The following is a 20094-nucleotide window of genomic DNA, read 5'->3' on the forward strand; positions in this document are numbered from 1 at the left end:
ACCATTTCTGTCCTTTATTGTGCCCATTTTGCATGAAATGTTCCCTTGGTATCTTTAATTTTCTTGAAGAGATCTCTAGTCTTTCCCATTCTATTGTTTTCCTCAATTTCTTTGCACTGATCACTGAGGAAGGCTTTCTTATCTCTCCTTGCTATTCTTTGGAACTCTGCATTTAAATGGGTATATCTTTCCTTTTCTCCTTTGCCTTTAGCGTCTCTTCTTTTCTCAGCTATTTGTAAGGCCTCAGACAACCATTTTGCCTTTTTCATTTCTTTTTCTTGGGGATGGTCTTGAACACTTGTCTCCTGTACAATGTCACAAACCTCCATCCATAGTTCTTTAGGCACTCTGGTTCCTCTAATCTGGAATAAAGGATACTGATATCTTCCATTTGTTGGGGATTTTAGTTCTGTAAAAAGCCCAAAGATATTGTTATATGTGTTACTCAGGACAGAACCCAAAACTGCACCACTCTTTCTTGACTGCTGCTCCTTTATCTCTGAATTTCCTCCATTCCCTGATTAGAAACTATTTTAAAGCTTTCTGTGCCCAGGAACCTCACAGGGTCCTACTCAGTTTCAATCATAAGTGTTTTTATTAGAGTGATCATTTCATAATGTATAAAAGTATCAAATCACTATTTCATATACCTGAAATTAATGTAATATTGTATGTTGATCATAACTCAATTAAAAATAGTTTAGTCTGATTTTTTTGTTAAAAGAAGGTCAGGAAGGAAAATAAAATGTAAAATTATAGTTGGTCATTTTAAATCACCTCCTATTAATATAGCAACCTAAAAATGTCAGAATTTTTTATTTCCTTAATCAAGTTATACTTTGAATATACATAAAGTGTGTGAATTTTTATGGAATATCTTTTTGCTTTTCATAAATGGGATTTATTAAACATATAGATAGTTGTACTTTTATATATTTTACTTAATGTTAACCTCAAATTAAAAGCATCTTTTTTAGAGACATAATTTGAGATAGGCTCACACACAAGGTCAGTTATGCATGAATTGTCTATGTGGATTATTCCTGTCACCTGAACTATGAAGGAGGGAGGGAAGGAATCACTCTTCTTCCATATGTCTCCTGATAACCATACTTAGACAATATCTTACAGGGGAGGGAAATGAAAGATTTAAAACTTTGAAATTAAGTGTCACTCAATTTTTAATTCTCTCAGAAGAAGCAGTACCCTACTGGGTGTTCATTCAGTCAATCTGTGGGTGTATGCTACGCAAATGTTTTAACCTTTCTAAGCCTCAGTTTCACCATCTGTATGATGGGGATTATGTGATACTATCTAAGAGCCTGCCTGCTCACGGCAAGCACTGTGGAGGTAAGCTCTGTTGGCTCTCAGTGGCATCCCTGGCCAACAGCAGAGCCACACTACAGGTCAAAGGGATAGAGGAGCTGGTGCCAACTCTGTGGCTGGGCCCCTGTCTCAGATCTTCCCCGTCCGCCCAGGCTGTGTTTCATTTCAGGAGAACATGACCTGGACACGCCCAGGGCAGAGGCATCTGTCCAAGTGGCTGTGATGGTTGGCCCTATGGTTAGAATTATTCTTTTGTAGGCCTTGTGAACCATTCACTGATAGCAGGAGTAGGAAAGGAATTCCCACGCTTGATGCTCAGGTATTGTCTGTCACTCAAACACAAGGCTAGTATATGTGAAGACAATTCACACCCTGGTTGCCCTTGTCAGTCTTGCTTCTTAATATCCCTGAAGTTTAGAAAAGTCTAAACGAAGTTTAGATTTGTTTTCTGTTTTCTTTTGTTGTTGTCTTAGATATCTTTTCTTTTCTCTTTTTTATTAGTATTAAATTATCATTAAAGTGATAAAAACACTACATTTTATTGGAGTATAGTTGCTTTACTATGTTGTGTTAATTTCTGCTCTACAGCAAAGTGAATCAACTCTATATTTGTAAATATGTTATATATTTACAAATATTTGTAAATATTTATATATTTATATATATTTATATCCTCTCTTTTTTGGGTTTCCTTCCCATTTAGGCCACCACAGAGCACTGAGCGGAGTTCCCTGTGCTACACAGTAGGTTTTCATTAGTTACCTATTTTATACATAATAATCTATATATGGGGCTTCCCAGGTGACTCCATGCTAAAGAATTTGCCTGCGAAGCAGGAGATATCAGTTCAATCCCTGGGTTAGGAAGACCCCTGAAGATGGAAATGGCAACCCACTCCAGTATTCTTGCTTGGGGAATCCCAATAGACAGAGGAGCCTGGTGGGCTACAGTCCATAGTGTTGCAAAGAGTTGGACACGACCTAACGACTAAAGAGAACAGAACAGAGTGTATGTATCAATCACAGTTTCCCAATTCATCCCTCCCTCCTTTCCCCCTTGGTATCCTTACTTTTGTTCTCTGCATCTATGTCTCTATTTCTGCTTTTTAAATATGATCATCTATATAATTTTTTCAGATTCCACACAACTGACTAGATTTTAAAGAAAGCTTTTGCTAACAATGTCACCTTATATTCCAGGGATGAAGTGCCAGTATTAAGCTAACTTTTAGGCAGGTGTCATTACCCATGTTGTGTTTATTTTCCTTCAGGTCCCTTTTTAAGGTCTCCAAAAGAGGCACTGTTTTCAATAAGTCATAAATAAAACCATTTCCTCTGTTAAAATGCAAATACACAAGGAGGGGATCAAAAGACATACTATACCTTGTCTATTGTTCCCATCTTCCAAAAGATGATTTCTGAGGGCAGGCTTACTAGGGTGAGAAGTGCTGGTCTCTGGACAAGAGGAATATAGCCCACCATTGGTGAGGGACATTGAGAGAACACTGAAGACCTTGCCTTTCATTCCCTGTGGCTGCCACAGGCCACATCTTGCAGCATAGGTATAGCCCCCTCTGCCTGAACCCCCTCTCTGGGGCTCCACCCTTTTCATCTCTGTCCCTTCATGATCCACAGCAAGCCCTACGGATGTTTGTATGTTCTTCCTCATGGTTGAAGACATTTTCTTATTTCCTTCATAAAAGCTAACACTTGCACATTTTGGTACCTGCCCAAGCTAGAGTTGAGGAAACAAAATAAAAGCTCCCCTGACCCTTTCATCACATCTGGGTTAGAGGCAAAGTAGAGAAGAGTTTGGGGAGTTCCAAACATTGGCAAGTCCCATTAGTATAGTCATCTCACTTTCTATTTTCTCTAAAATTTAATCTTTTCCAAACTTACCTGCCTAGGCAATCACCTCATGGCTTGACCTTCTGCCACCACATGGGAGGCTGGGAAAGGTGATTGACTTCCCAGAGAGGAGGCTACCCTTCAGCCAAGGTCAGATAGTGCTGCTAAGCTGCCCAGGAAAAGGCCATTGCAATCAGTGCTTTTTTGCAAGATACCTGATTTGAACTGTCTCATGTGCCGTGAGCGTCTTGATACCAGCACAGTTGGGGCTGTTAATTATACCTGGTGGATGGGTAACTTATTCCCTTTTTCAAACTAGGAAACTCTTGGCTACCTGCTGTAAACTAAATACTTCTCTCCTTGGAAACCTCAGAATAGATCTGTGTGATATCAAACACCTATGCTGGGAAAAACAGGAGCAAACAAAGCCATAAGGGCCTGCCTTTGAAACAGAGCCTGGGAACCCATCAACCACACCGAGTGTTTGTTTGCTTTCCTTGTTTCCCCAGACTGCGCTCACCTGGAGGCAACAGCCTGCACTTTGTCGTTTGTTGGGATGAGGCGGGGCAGGGAAAGGAGGCACCTTGGCTGGCTTGTCAAAGCATCCCCAACGGGAGACTGTTTTAAAAGTCCCTATCTTAAGTAACCCTCAACTTGCTCTTCCTTTCTCTTGGGGCCCTGCCAAGGGCTGTGGCTGACTCAGCTCAGGCCCAATTCTGCTGTCATTACTTAAACCCACAGTTCCTGGTTCCCTGGCTTTGGTGGGGAGTTTGCCCACATAGAGGATAGGGACAGAACCTTGGCAGGGACTGGCTTTGTGTTAGGTGTGTCTGAGGCTCTTTTTCCTCTATGAGTACTGATTTCTGGCATCAAAGGGATTAAGGAAGCAACCTCTCTTTTCCAGGAGTGGCCCAGTTGAGGACACATAAATCCTATGTTGCTCAAGCAGGAGGGTGGGGAAGAGGACACTGATCAGCAATGATAATGGAATAAGAAGCAGGCCTTTTGAATCTTTCAGATGAGGGCAGAGGTACTCCAGTTCTTTTGATTGGAAGCTACTTCTTATAAGGATGCAAAAGGAAGGGACCATTCTTTTCTTTTTTAATTTTTTAAGAAAATAATTGTGTTTATATTAGATCACAGTTGACTTACAACATCGTGTTAGTCTCAGGTGTTCAGCAAAGTGATTCAGTTATATGTTTGTGCCTACATGCTAAGTTGCTTCAGTTGTTTCTGACTCTTTGCAACTCCATGGGCTGTAGCCCATCAAGCTCCTCTGACTACAGGATCCTCCAGACAAGAATCCTGGAGTGGATTGCCATGCCCTTCTCAAGGGGATCTTCCCAAACCAGGAATCGAACCTGTATCTCTTATGTCTCCTGCATTGGCAGGCAGGTTCTTTACCGCTAGTGCCACCTGGGAAGACCTCAGTTCTTTTCCCTTATAGGTTATCATAGCGTATTGAGCAGAATTTCTTATTCTAAACAGTAGGTCCTTGTTGGCTGTCTAATTTATATATAGAAGTATATATCTGCTAATCCCAAACTCCCAATTTATCCCTCCCCACCCGCTTCCTGTTTGGTAACCATAAGTTTGTTTTCTATGTCTGTGAATCTGTTTCTGCTTTGTAAACAAGTTCATTTGTATCTATTTTTTAGATTCCACATATGAGTGATATCAGGATATTTATCTTTTTCTGTCTGACTTACTTCACTTAGTATGATTATCTCTAGGTCCATCAGTGTTGCTGCAAATGACAATATTTCATTCTTTTTCATGACTGAGTAATGCTCCACAGTATATATGTCCATCAACAGATGAATGAGTAAAGAAGGTGTGGAAAGGGACCTTTCTTTACCAGAATTGAAATGCCATATAGGAAAAAACACAGAACTTGTTGCCTGTGATTTTCTCTACTCCAGGGCTCAGCCACTGGGGTGCTCTGTTGCCTCACTATCTCTGTAGTCAAGTCCTCAAGTTACTGTGTAGCTTGGGTTCAAACTCCGCAAGGAATGATCTGGTTAGTCATCATCTAATATAGAGTGCCCTGTTGACCAGAGCTTCTCCTCAATCTGCCAGTTTGCTGACCTCTTTCTAGATGGTTGCCTTTGGCCACAGTGCCCATGCCTGGCCCACAGGTGTGACCAGCTAATGGGACCACATGGTATGCTTCATTTGTGCATGAAGGATTGCCATGGCTTATGGCCTTGGATGGGGGCCATGGGTGTGGCCACTCATATCATATTTTTCCCAGTTCTGCAAGGGCAGTTTTTGAGGTGGGAAGTTGGGGTAAGAGTTATGAGTGAAGGTGGTTGATTCTAAATACTCTGAATAATTTGTGGCACCAAAAGTTTGGTTTTGGTTCTCTTATGTTCACTCAAATGTAAGATGAAGAGCATTTTTTTTTCAATTCCAGGGAGAGACTCTTAGCAGCTTTGGCATATGGGGAATTTACTTGAGAGCTGTGCTTTAGAACTTCAAGAATGTCAGCACCTCAAGAAGAATGTGGCCCATATGAGGGATCAGATGGAGTGAAAGTTGGAACCCTGGAGGGGCCAAAGCAGGAGATGGCTAGGATACTGAATGGTTGAAACTCAAAGAGATTAAAAGGAATTCATTTGAATCAGTTCTAATGAGATGGATGAAACTGGAGCCCATTATATAGAATGAAGTAAGCCAGAAAGATAAAGACCAATACAGTATACTAACACATATATATGGAATTTAGAAAGACGGTAACGATAACCCTATATGCAAAACAGAAAAAGAGACATTGATGTACAGAACAGACTTTTGGACTCTGGGAGAAGGCAAGGGTGGGATGTGTTGAGAGAACAGCATCGAAACATGTATGTTATCTAGGGTGAAACAGATCACCAGCCCAGGCTGGATGCATGAGACAAGTGCTCGGGCCTGGTGCACTGGGAAGACCCAGAGGAATCAGGTGGAGAGGGAGGTGGGAGGGGGGATCAGGATGGGGAATACATGTAAATCCATGGCTGATTCATGTCAATGTATGACAAAAACCACTACAATATTGTAAAGTAATTAGCCTCCAACTAATAAAAATAAATGGAAAAAAATTTAAAAAATAAAGGAAAAAAAAAAAAGAAACTCAAAGAGAAGGGACTGTGAAGGTGAAAGTTGCTCAGTCATGTCCAACTCTTTGCAACCCCAGGGACTACACAATCCATGGAATTCTCCAGGCCAGAATACTGGAGTGGGTAGCCTTTCCCTTCTCCAGGGGATCTTCCCAACCCAGGGATCGAACCCAGGTCTCCCGCATTGTGGCCAGATTCTTTACCAGCTGAGTCACTAGGGAAGCCCGCGTGGACTGAGAACACATGGACATGGTTTAGTGGTTCCTGTCACACCTGCCAGTTTAGGGCTGCAGCCTTTTCCAAAAGGCCCCAGTCAAGTCTTAGGGTCATCATAGGGATTCCATGTGAATGGACTGTGAGAACACAGTGGAATCCTGTGATGACCCTAAGACTTGACTGGGGCCTTTTGGAAAAGACTGCAGCCCTAAACTGGCAGATGTGAGAGGAACCACTAAACCATGTGCTATGATAAAGAAAGGGACCAGAAAAAGTCCTGATGAAAGGAGTAGAGAAAGAGAGAAAAATTAATCAAATTAAGGGTCAGAACCTCAGCTTTGTACCGTGTAGGAATCAGCAGGCAATTCTGAGATTTCGTTCACTCAGGAATTTAGGAAGAGATCCAAAATAAAGCCCTGCCCAAGAGGAATTACTGTCACTCTTAGAACAGTGAAGAGACCCAAGTGGTCATATATATATCATGCCAAGTGGGGAGACAATGTACATGAAGTTATAAGAAGGTGCTATCAAGTAAAGTCTTGGGGTTAAAAATGGAGTTTTAGAGTTGGAACTGGCAGAGAACTCAGATTAAAATCTTGTGTCTTGTCAAGCAAACCAAGTTGCCAGCCCAGCTGAAATCATATTCTATTTCACAAGCTGCTGGCCTGCAATGGTACACTCTAGACATTAACACCTTGATTATAATCACCAAGCCAACCTATCTACCGGGCCATGTGTTTACTTGTAAATATACCGGCAAGAGTCCTTAACTTTAGGTCTTATGACAGTAAAAGAAGAGATTTATTGAAAGTGGAAAAACATATTGTAGTATACAAGTCAATGCAATTAGTATATATTACAAATAATTTTTTTTCAATGGCACTATTACAAATTTGCCATTTTTCTTCATTTAGGAGCTGTTGGGAGCTCAGGCTGGGATGGGGACAGCTCAGGCTTGCTGTCAAGGTCTGCTGACTTTCCTCCACCTGTGTGGTGCGTCTCTGAACAAGCAGATCTTCTCTCAAGACCCTGTTTAATTGTGTCATGGCTTTTCTCATAGTTCCTGCTGATGAAGTTGCTCTAAGTTACTGTTAGAAGAGCCTTCATCAGGCATGGCTAATAATTTTTTGCTTCCTGCCAATCCCATCTGGAAATATTGACAATCTCTTCTGCCTGGGGCCCAAGGATGGGCATTCACTCCATTTCCCCTCTAGCTCTTCCTCTTTCTGTGTGGTTACAAATTAGCCCTGAGTTCCCTGCTTTGTATTCTTTGCCCTGGTGGCCATGGAAGAAGTTAAATTCTCCACCTTGGGTTAGGTTAGAGCATCCCTTGATACTACACAGAAACAGGAACTTGATGCACCTTTCTGTGTAATGCTGGCAGGAATCCCCTCCATAACTGCCACTCAGGAATTGTTTCTGTTGAGCGGCTTTATGTCACCTTTGGTGAACATGTTAGTTCTTTGAGCCATAAAGAGGTCCAAGCTCTTCTACCCACTCATCCCCCCAATATTATATGTAGTTAGTGAAACGTTCCATACTTCCCATGATAAGGGCTAAGGCCACAGACCTCACTCCAACCATCATCATAACACCCTCCTACTACACTTGTATACTACTTCACAGTTTTCAAGGTACTTTCATGATCTTTACCCTGTTTGATCTGCATGACTTCCTATGACCTATTCATAGTACCTGTTATTACTCTTTCTTCAAAGGAAGATTTTGAAGGTTACATGTCATCCCAAGGTCACGACTTGGCCCAAGGGCACGGGGCTAGTAAGAGGCAGAGCCGAGGAAAAGCAGATCCTCAAGGTGTTCATAGTGCTCAAGGGCCCTCCTCTTCCCCAGCATGTGTCCAGTTCCAGAAGGAGCTGCTCTCTGAAAGCTGGGGATGATGAAGCTTGGAGAGCATCTGACAAACTAATGTGCATATGCTAATATTCAATGCTGATCCGTTTCAACATGTCACCCCTCTCAAGGACAGCATTTTAATGAGCTTCATTCAGTTATATAACTTGAAGAAATATTTTCCCAAATATAAAATTGGAGGCATCAGTGAGAATTTGGCCAGGGAGGAGGTATTGGTAGAAAATGGGAGCATTCTGACATCTGTCAAATCACATCATGTCCAGGATCCCCATTTGATGAACTCCCTATTCTTCAGGACATCAGCCCACCTGTAAGGTGTTGGTTTACACACCTGCTAGGAGCTGGAATACAGCTTCATTGTGGGCTTCATTTCCAGCCATGCATGGGAGGGTCACATAGAACTGCACTCTGCCAATAACTGGATGAACAAGAAAATGAGCCCGCCCCTAAAACTTCTGGAAAGAAACGCAGCCTTGCCAACACCTTGATTTTAACTCAGTGAGTCTGCAGATATGACTTATAGAACTATAAAATAACACATTTGTGTGTGTATTTGGCTGCGAGGCATGTGGGATCTTAGTTCCTCAACCAGGGACCAAAACCCATGTCCCTTACAGGGAAAGTGTCTTGAACACACACTTAACTCTTCAGATGTGCACCGGCTCTTCTCGTGCACTTCCCCCAGGGCAGTTTTGCTTGAGGACTCATCACCATCGGTGCTATATGATCTCCGATGGTGAGAAAGAGCCTTGCAACCCAGACCTTGGACCTGTGGCAAGCATCAGGGGTTAACTGGCTTTGCACGAAGCAAGCCTGGCTCAACCCTGAGAATCTCTTTTTCACATTTGCTGCTTATTCATAACCCAAGCCCATCTGCTGCGCAAGGAACGATCAGCCGCTCCTGTTTCAGATGTCAATCACCCCAGCTGTTTCTCTCTCCCTGTAAACACGAAAGGGGAAAGCAATTACCACAGTATTAATATTCTGGCCTGATTATCTCTATGCAGTGAGCTGAGGACTGATGAAGTCCCCTCGGGGCCCACCGTCACTTCAGCCCCACGTGGTGCTCACCTCTGCAGTGCAGCCGAGTGCATAACCTCCCAGGAAGGCCCGGGGGAATTTCAGAGCTCCGGCTGCGACCCTGGCCACCTGGAAATGCCAAGGTGAACATGGTGTGTAAGGGAAAATTGAGAAGTCACTTGGGTCCTGCAGGGCTTTGAGAGTGAAGTCTACATTAAAGTTAGGTCGTGAGGCTTAAAGATGCCCCATGTAGCTCAGGATGACTCTTAGATCTGCCTCAATAGAGATGCTAAGAGACATCATTTCTTCCATCAGCATTCTTTGGTTTAAAGTGAATGTCAGACAAAAGCTCTCATTGAGAATATGTTCCCCTCTCTGGTTTTTCACTACCATCCTGAGACAGCAGGAGCTGGAATGATCCGACTCATCAAGAAAGCTTTCTTCATTTTTTCCTAAATTTGTATTAGGCATCAGCACATGCTCCCTCAGTTGTAAGCAGGCACCAAAGCACCTCATCTGAGGAGCTCTGAGATACAAAATTTAATGTGGGCCATTTCCTGCCCTCCTCAGACTTCATGCTGCCTGATCCTGGGGGAAGCACTTTAAATAAGAGATTGAGTCAGAATCGGTCTATCTGGCTTCAATTCTTGGCCCTGTCACTTTCAATGCACGTGATCTCAAGGTCCATGACTTGTTTGGGCCTCAGTTTCCCTCATTTACAAAAGGAGGATAGCGCCTATGAGAGAATTAAAGGAGCTGATGGGCGTGAAGTGTTTAGAACAGACCCTGACCATGCTAAGTGAAATATTGATGTTGGTATTTTTCTACTCCTCTACCGGAAAGGGATTTCATGTGATGAGGTTTGGGTAGAATACCGGGGAAGGAAGGCCCCAGAGATGTATAGGTACGCTATGCCTCAGACAAGGGAATTCAAGAGTTGGAGAGAGGCTGGAGGCCACAGAAAGCTCAAGGAAAAAGTAATGAAGGAATAAGAGTTCTTGATGTATTCCAAGTTAATAAAGTCACTCAGGGGACAGAGGGTGGTGTACATGGTGGCAGGAAAGGGGTTAGATTGAGCAGGGGAGTTACACTTGAAATAGATTAGAAAAGGCCCTGAATGATAAACTGAGGCATAGAGAGTAAGACAAAATATCAATCACCTTAGATATACAGATGACACCACCCTTATGGCAGAAAACGAAGAAGAGCTAAAAAGCCTATTGATGAAAGTAAAACAGGAGAGTGAAAAAGCTGGCTTAAAATTCAACATTCAGAAAACTAAGATCATGGCATCCAGTCCCATCACTTCATGGCAAATAGATGGGGAAACAACAGAAACAGTGTCAAACTTTACTGTTTTGGGTTCCAAAATTACTGCAGATGGTGACTGCAGCCATGAAAAGATACTTGCTCCTTGGAAGAAAAGCCATGACCAACCTAAGCAGCATATTAAAAAGGAGAGACATTACTTTGCCAACAAAGATACTTCTAGTCAAAGTGATGGTTTAAAAAAACAAAATGAAAAAAGGCAATGGTTTTTCCAGTAGTTATGTATGAATGTGAAAGTTGGACTATAAAGAAAGCTGAGTGCCAAAGAATTGATGCTTTTGAACTGTGGTGTTGGAGAAGACTCTTGAGAGTCCCTTGGACAGCAAGGAGATCAAACCAGTCAGTCTTGAAGGAAATCAATCCTAAATATTCATTGAAATGACTGATGCAGAAGCTGAAACTCTAATATTTTGGCTACCTGATGAACTGACTCCTTGGAAAAGACCATGATGCTGGGAAAGACTGAAGGCAGGAGGAGAAGGGGGAGACAGAGGATGAGATGGTTGGATGGCATCACTAACTCATTGGACATGAGTTTGAGTAAGCTCCAGGAATTGGTGATGGACAGGGAAACCTGGCATGCTGCAGTCCATGGGATCACAAAGAGTCAACACAACTGAGTGAGTGACTGAACTGAACTGAACTGATAAACTGAGGATTGAAGATGTGTTTCTATAAGGAGTGGGAAGCCTTGGTAAGTTTCTAAGAAAATAACCTAAATACAGTCATATTTTTAAAAACCATAGGAGCAGGCAGTTTGGAAGACTGAAATGGCAAAAAGCATGAGAAAACTCCTGTCAGCAAGTCGAGGCAAAGTTCTGACCCATGGCAACAGAGTGCAGATGAGTGAACTGGGCCATTATCAGAGGGCTGCAGGAGTCAGTGAGAAGTTCAAAAGGAAGCGTAAGTGAGGTTCAGGGTCTAGGCACGTGGGAGGAAGGAGACCCCTTTGCTTGCTTAGGGGACACAGGAGGATGAGGAGCAGTAGGACTTCCCTGGGAGCTGACCTGGTTCAGGGTCCCTGTAAGGGACTCCTGAGGAGCTCAAAGGCAGGGAGCAGGGCCTTTCCTTTATCTGTACTTGAACAAGCCATGTCTCCCACCATCAACAGGGATGAGACCTGAGATTCCATTCACCTACCATGATGGGAATACCAGACCATTTGACCTGACTCCTGAGAAACATGTATGCAGGTCAAGAAGAAACAGAACCAGACATGAAACAATGGACTGGTTCCAAATCAGGAAAGGAGTACATCAAGGCTGTATATTGTCACCCTGCTTATTTAATTTATATGCAGGTTACATCATGGCAAATGCCGGGTAGGATGAAGCACAAGTTGGAATCAAGATTGCCGGGAGAAATATCAATAACCTCAGATATGCAGATGATACCACTCTTATGGCAGAAAGTGAAGAGGAACAAAGGAGCCTCTTGATGAAGGTGAAAGAGGAGAATGAAAAAGTTGGCTTTTAAAACTCAACATTCAGAAAACTAAGATCATGGCATCTGGTCCCATCACTTCATGGCAAATAGATAGGGAAACAATGGAAACAGTGACAGACTTTATTCCTTGGGTTCCAAAATCACTGCAGATGGTGACTGCAGCCATGAAATTAAAAGACACTTGCTCCTTGGAAGAAAAGCTATGACCAACTTAGACAGCACATAAAAAAGCAGAGATATTACTTTGCCAACAAATGTCCGTCTAGTCAAAGCTTTGGTCTTTCCAGTAGTCATGCATGGATGTGAGAGTTGAACTATAAAGAAAGCTGAGCACCAAATAATTGATTCTTTTGAACTGTGGTGTTGGAGAAGACTCTTGAGAGTTCCTTGGACTGCAAGGAGATCCAACCAGTCCATCCTAAAGGAAATCTGTCCTGAATATTCATTGGAAGGACTGATGCTGAAGCTGAAGCTCCAATACTTTGGCCACCTGATGTGAAGAACTGACTCACTGGAAAAGACCATGATGCTGGGAAAGATTGAAGGCAGGAGGAGAAATGGATGACCGAGGATGATATAGTTGGATGGCATCACCAACTCTATGGACATAAGTTTGAACAAGCTCCAGGAGATGGTGAAGGACAGGGAAGCCCAGCATGCTGCGGTCCATGGGTTCATAAAGTTTCAGACATGACTGAGCAACTGAACAACCACAGAGACAGTCAAGCCCTGCCTCCCAGATGGAGGGAACCCCAGCAGGCACTTTGTGGGCCAGAAGTTTGCTCAGCTTATTCTATCTCACTGTAAATGTCCTGCATTGTATAATGGAAAGTCTTATTTCATGAAGCAGATAATTTTGGTATATGTGCACATGTGTATGCATGTGTGCCTGGGCCTGTACATGACATGCATGAGCTAGAATATGTGTGTATGTATGGGCATCAGCATATATGCATGTATTTGTGTCTTTAAGTTTGGAGAGGCAGTGGACCAGGAAAAGGAGTCAAATTTGCAAGATAAGGTGTCTCAGAATGTTCACCCTGCCCGCAAACACCCCTCACCCATCCCGCTACTCTGAAATCTCTTTCATGGTGACCTGACTCTTCCTAGAAAGAAAACTGAACCATACACACCACAGTGGGAAAAGTCAGTGGATGGACTTGCCCCTCAATTAGATGGTTCTGTGACCTTGGGTGGGTTATATACCGGGCTTCCTCACTTGTCAGTAAGGATAATTGCAAGGACTGTAGAAGTATTGTAAGGATTAAATAACACAAGACAGCAAAGCCTCCCATCTACTGAGTGCAAAGTCTGATACTGCTCCCAGTCAGGGGTGGAGTCAGACCTGGCACCTTCCTAGCCCAGTCCATGTTGTATGCTGGTGTACCCTTGGAGTCCCAGCTCCCCAGTGTGTGGCCTGTACCCCTCTGTGCCTGAGCTTCCCTTCGTGCAAAACGAAGACGGATGCTGATCATCCACCTTCTGAACCGAGTTGCTGGGCAGATGGAATGAGCTGGTACGTGTAAAGTGGTGGTAATCGTGCCTGGCATCTAAGAGGTACCATCTCAGTTTAGCTGCTGGTGCTTCTACAGTAGAGGAAAGGCAGAGACAAGGGAGGGAGTACATCTCTGGTCCTGTCACTGAAGACCAGCTTTTCTGATGACCAGGCCTGAGAACACAGCAGGACCACAGCTATCCCTGGCACTGGCAAGCTATGCCTATAGCTTTGGTAGGCTGTCCTTCTAGTGTCATTTCCAAACCTGAACTAAGAACAACTTCCAAAATACTGTGCCAGAAAATTCTAGGCTATCTCAATGTGAGGACTTTAAGGAGGTGGCCCTTGTGTGTGTACGTGTGTGTTAGTCACTTAGTCATGTCTGACTCTTTGCAACCTCATGGGCGATAGCCCGTCAGGCTCCTCTGTCCATGGGATTTCCCAGGCAAGAATACTGGAGTGGGTTGCCACTTCTGTCTCCAAAGGATCTTCCAGACCCAGGGCTTGAACGTGGGTCTCCTGCATTGGAGGTAGGTTCTTTACCATCTGAGCTACCAGGGAAGCTCTTTTACTCAAATATCTTTATTAAAGATTACATTCCTACCCAGCCACCCCTTTTTGAAGGGTTAAGAACAAGCTGAGAAAATGAAGAGAGACCCAGAAAGCTAGCCCCAGGCCTAAGAGTCACTGCCCGCCTGCAAACAAGGGGTGTCCAGTTCTGAGAAATCCCAGTGCACATCAATCAAAACCTACTAAGTCTGTAAAAAGCAGAACATAGATTTCTGGGAAAGGAGTGAAGAGAATCAATCACTAGCATTATCAAAGGATCCTTTGCTTCATGGGGAAAAGAAACCACAAAGAAAAAGAAAAAAAACACACTAAAAAAAATTTAAAAGGATTCTCCACATGGTCTGTTTAAATGGCATCCTTTCTTGGTGAATTTCAACCCTGCTTCAATTTGCAAATATTGGATTTATATAACTGTGAGTAAACCATATGTTCCTGAGGAGAATTAAAAATGTGTAAAGTGAGGTACCCCTGTAGGAATGATATTTGGGAGAAATTAAAACAAACCAGAGCAAAGGAATGCTTTCCTTTATAAAGAAATCCCGTTATTTCACTCAGAGTGTGTGAGCTTAGACATCAGCTGAAAAACAGCTGCTTCTGAGAGGAGGATGAGCCAAAAGAATGAGGTTGGGAGGAAGTTGAGATGAGAGCTGTTTAGTTCTTTTTGCTCCTGTGTGTGGATGAAAGGGTGAGAAGGAGGGGACCGTCTTTGGCCTGAGCAGTGGCTCCAGCAGTTCTAGAAACTTCTCCCTCCCTGAATGTGATCTACCCGCACGGCGGCTGGAGTGGAGGACCAGGGTCACACACACGGTGCAGTGATACAGAGGGGCCAGCGGGCCAGGCACCTGTGAAGCTGCAGCCATAATACATTCTTCAGAAGCTGCTTTTTGACTTAATATAGCACAATTTTCCATCCCATATGTGCAAAGCATTTCATCCATGAGTGTCTTCTTGGCTTCTCTGAGCTTCCTTTCTTTCCAGTCAAAAAAAAAAAATCAGAAAATAAAAACTCTCAAACTCCAACTCATCACACACAAATATTTTGCTTCTGACATCCATTCCATTTTCTTCTCAACAACTGGCATATTTTAACCTGTAGAGGTTCGACTGCCCTCCTCTGCTTTTGATTAATGCAAGTTCCCTCTTTCCTGGGTTTGAACCCAATCACATTATACAGGGTACTTTGCTAAGTGTTCTCAGGCATAACAGGGGATCATGAACAGCTGTCTTAAAGGAGCTTACATTTTAATTTAACGTAATTTAACTTTAATTTAATTTCCATGTAACTGCCTGTCTGATTTTCTCAATTTCTACTGTAGATTACCCACTCAAAAAAAAAAAAACCAAATGTTTCTAGAAACTTGCAAACTGACACTTCAGCTCTTGTGAAGTTGATATGGGGAATACATGTGTCTATGTGCACACACAAACACACACACACACAAAAGATACAAAGACATCCAAAATAACCTCAGATTTTATGTTGTAATCATAAAATTTTTAGCTAGGAAATGCTGAGCAGCACTTTCCTTCAAATAGTACTTTGCAGTTAACTGAGTGAATGAATAGGTTGTATCTTTTTTTCCTAATACTCCCTTCTCCTATTTCTCTGACCACACACCAAGAAAACCCCTAACCACTCTTTTCTGTACCTATGAGCTTGACTTTTGTGTGTGTGCTTTTTTTGTGTCTATGTTTTTTAAGGTTTGCTTGTTGTTGTTTTTTTAAGATTCCAGAAATAACAGAGATCAAATTGTATTTGTCTTTCTCTGTCTGACTTATTCCACTTAGCATAAAGTACACCAAGTCCATCCACACTATCACAAATGGCAAGATTTTTTCTTTTTTATGGCTGAATAATATTCTATTGCATATATATATACATATATACATACATATATATATATATATGTATATATATATATATATTACTATGGACAGTGACTGCAGCCCTGAAATTATAGGATGTCTGCTCCTTTGAAGGAAAGCTATGACAAACCTAGACTGCATATCAAAAAGCAGAGACATCACTTTGCCAACAAAAGTCCATATAATCAAAGTTATGGTTTTCCCAGTAGTCATATACAGCTGTGTGAGTTGGATCATAAGGAAGGCTGAGCGATAAATAATTGATGCTTTCAAACTGTGGTGCTAGAGAAGACTCCTGGGGCTTCCCAAGTGGCACTACTGGTAAAGAACCCACCTGCCAAAGCAGGAGACATAAGAGACATGGGTTCTATCCCTGGGTTGGGAGGATCACCTGAAGGAGGTGGCAACCCACTCCAGTATTCTTGCCTGGAAAATCTCCATGGATGGAGGAACCTGGCAGGCTATAGTCCATGGGGTTGAAAAGAAACAGAAAGCCCAACTGAAGCAACTTAGCATGCATGCACAGAGAAGGGTGCAGCAGAGAACTGAGATGGTTAGATAGCATCACTGACTCAATGGACATGAATTTGAGCAAACTCTGGAAGATCAGCTTCCCTGGTGGCTCAGATGGTAAAGCATCCGCCTGCAATGCGGAAGACCCGGGTTCAATCCCTGGGTTGGGAAGATCCCCTGGAGAAGGAAATGGCAAACCACTCCAGTACTCTTGCCTGGAAAATTCCATGGACAGAGGAGCCTGGTAAGCTACAGTCCCAGGGATCGCAAAGAGTTGAACATGACTGAGCAACTTCACTCCCTGGATGATAGTGGAAGACAGAGGAGCCTGGCATGCTGCAGTCCAGGGGGTCACAGAGAGTCAGAGACAACTTAACGACTGAACAACAGCAATGTAGGTATATGTGTATATAGACACACACACCATATTTTGTTTATCCCTTCCTTCATCAGTGGATACTTAGGCTGTTTCTATATCTTAGCTATTGTAAATAATGCTGCAATAAACATGGGAGTATATTACCATTTCAACTTAGTGTTTTCATTTTCTTTGAATAAACACCCAAAAGTGGAATTGCTAGATCATATAATAGACCTATTTTCAATTTTTTGAGGCACCTTCATGCTGTTTTTGATAATGATTGTCCTGTTTTACATTCTCACCAACAGTACATAATGGTTTCCTTTTCTCTACATCCTAACAAATGTTAGTTAATTCTTGTCTTTTTTATAATACCCATTCTAGACAGTATAAGGTAGCATCTCATTGTGATTTTTGTTGAGCATCTTTTCATGTACCTGTTAGCCTTGTGTATGTCTTCTTTGGAGAAAATATCTATTCATATCTTCTATTTTTTATTGGATTTTTTTTTCATCTTTTTACTAATGAGTTGTACAAATTCTTGTATATTGGATATTAGCCCCTTAACATATAAATGATTTTAAAACATTTTTTCCCACTCATTATGCTGCATTTTCATTTTGTTGATGGTTTCCTTTGCTGTGCAGAAACTTTTTAGTATGATGTGGCCCACTTATTTATTTTTGCTTTTGTTGCTTTTGCTTCTGGTGTCATATTAAAAAAATCATTGCCAAGACTTATGTCAGGGTGCTTATTGCCTCTTTTTTCTCTAGGAGTTCAATGATTTTAAGTCTTATATTCAAGTCTTTAATACATTTTGAGTTAATTTTGGAGTATGGTGTAAGATAGTAGTCCCACTTTATTTTTTTTGTATGTGACTGTCCAGTTTCTCAAAGGCCATTTATGAAAAGAATTTCTTCTCCCCATTATATACTTGGCTCCTTTGTTGTAAATTCATTGGCCATATATTCATGGGTTTATTTCTGGGCTCTTGTTCTGTTCCATCGACCTATGTGTCTACTGTTGTGGCATCTATGCTAATACCAGTCTATGTTGTAATCATGCTTTACTTTCAACAATAACAACATTTTTTGGAATCTAAAATGAAAGAGCCTTTGACCTAAAGACCATATGTAGCCCAGATGTAACTGACCACGGCACAGATAGTTTCCAAGGGGAGAGATGCTGGTGCCAGGAAGCGCAGCAAAGGACACTTGCAGTTGTGCAAGGGTGAAATGACAATGAGCTAAACAAGAAAATGATTGTGGGAAGGAGATGGAGTCAAGATATATTCAAAGGCAAATTTGTGGGAGAATAAGGATAATTTTGAGTCTCCATTCACTCTCTTTTATCTGACAGGATTGTTAGGAAGATGGTATTGATGTTCATGGAGATACAGAACTCGTGGAATGGAACAGGTATGGCATGGAAATAGAATGAAAGGAGTGTGGGACAAATTACATTTGAGATTACTTTGAGAATTCCAAGTATACAAATCCAGCTAGTCCCAGTATATGTAGAGGAGTCTGAAACCAAAAGAAGGAATCACTGCTGGAAAAGCAAAAGAATGACCATTCAGAGAGGTGGCTAAAATCATGCTAATCAAATTCAGGGTGAGGAGGAAGGGAGGTGAGCGGACGGCTATGCAGACCAACGTGGGTCCGGTAAAGACAGGGATTGGGACACAGCCACTAGATTTGGCAAAATGGTGGTTCTCACCAGGCAGCAACCCTTTGGGGAAGGGGGCAGCACAAGAGGGCTCGGGGGTTGGTAGAAGGCTGTCAAGCAAATGGCAGTGACTGTAGCCACACAGATTGTCACAGTAATCCTGGTATTTATTCTGCAACTGCATGACCTTTAGTTACAAGGGGATTAGAAAAGCTTGGGAGGTTGTGTAGGGACAAATCCGTATGAATTCCTCAGAGGTGAACAGAGTACAGAGCATCATTCTAGTCTCTGGTCTCATCCTAAGTCTCAGTCCAAGCCACACGTACATGGCCAGATATGTGTGCTGCCCCGAGAACATGAAAGAACTCAGATTCTTTTCAACATAAAAAGGTGAGAACTTAAAAGATCAATATACATGATTGATCCTACAAACATCAATGCATTTACAAACCTTTCTCACCACCATTCCTGCCTATTGGGTAGCAGGTGGGTATATAATTAATGCCAGCATTTTCAGCTGACAGATGATGTAACTGAATGGTCAGATATCTGTTATTTACAGTTAAGAGGCATCACATGTGATGTTCAGAGATGGCAGAACTCCAGAGCCTCATGTGTGTGCAAGGGACTTTTCAGGGATTCAACTCAGTTTCTCTACCAAACTCAGTCCCTCTGGAGCCTTGAATCCTTTAAAATGTAGACTAAACAGTTCTAACATATGACAGAGTCATAGAGCAACTGTGTATTTAAAAGCATCTCTCTGAATAGGCTGACCTTTATATTCAGAGAGTGTATGGTTAGTTCTTCCTGTAGCAGTGGTGATGCCTCTGTGTTGATATACCCACATGCACTGGCCGGTTCCCTGGACTCGTGGCAGACACGAGAAAATGTGTCTAGTGGTTCATGGAAAGTGTGCATTTGTGAATCCCTGGCTAGGGTGAGGGATAGATCTACACAGCTGTAGATCAATATTTCAGACTTTCTCTGTAACCCCAGATTCCCTCTCCACACCCTGGTCAGGATGACAGCTTCCGATTAGTTCTCCTCTCACCTGAAACCACACCTGTGTAAGTCTCCTCTGCCGATGACTAGAAGAAAGAAGAAAGTGAAGTCACTCAGTCATGTCTGACTCTTTGTGACCCCATGGACTGTAGCCTGCCAGGCTCCTCCATCGATGGGATTTTCCAGACAAGAATACTGGAGTGGGTTGCCATTTCCTTCTCCAGGGGATATTCCCGACCTAGAGATCAAACCCGGGTCTCCTGCACTGCAGGCAGACTCTTTGCCATCTGAGTTGCCAGGGAAGCCCACCAATGACTAGCTGCTGCTGCTGCTAAGTCGCTTCAGTCGTGTCTGCCTCTGTGCGACCCCATAGACGGCAGCCCACTAGGCTCTGCCGTCCCTGGGATTATCCAGGCAAGGACAATGGAGTGGGTTGCCATTTCATTCTCCAATGAAGGCAAG

At 42.6% G+C, this 20094-nt stretch overlaps 1 protein-coding gene and 1 non-coding gene across 2 annotated transcripts in view; one reads left to right on the top strand and one right to left on the bottom strand.

The window, feature by feature from the left end:
* SUGCT (succinyl-CoA:glutarate-CoA transferase) overlaps positions 1-20094 on the bottom strand; it is a 971520-nt gene that overhangs the window by 44877 nt on the left and 906549 nt on the right. The gene's annotated exons all lie outside the window — the stretch shown is intronic.
* On the top strand, positions 16701-16772 carry TRNAC-GCA (transfer RNA cysteine (anticodon GCA)). The gene has a single exon. It is a non-coding gene; the product is annotated as a tRNA-Cys (tRNA).

Source organism: Dama dama, chromosome 18 (assembly GCF_033118175.1).
Source record: "Dama dama isolate Ldn47 chromosome 18, ASM3311817v1, whole genome shotgun sequence".
Lineage (NCBI taxonomy): Eukaryota > Metazoa > Chordata > Mammalia > Artiodactyla > Cervidae > Dama > Dama dama.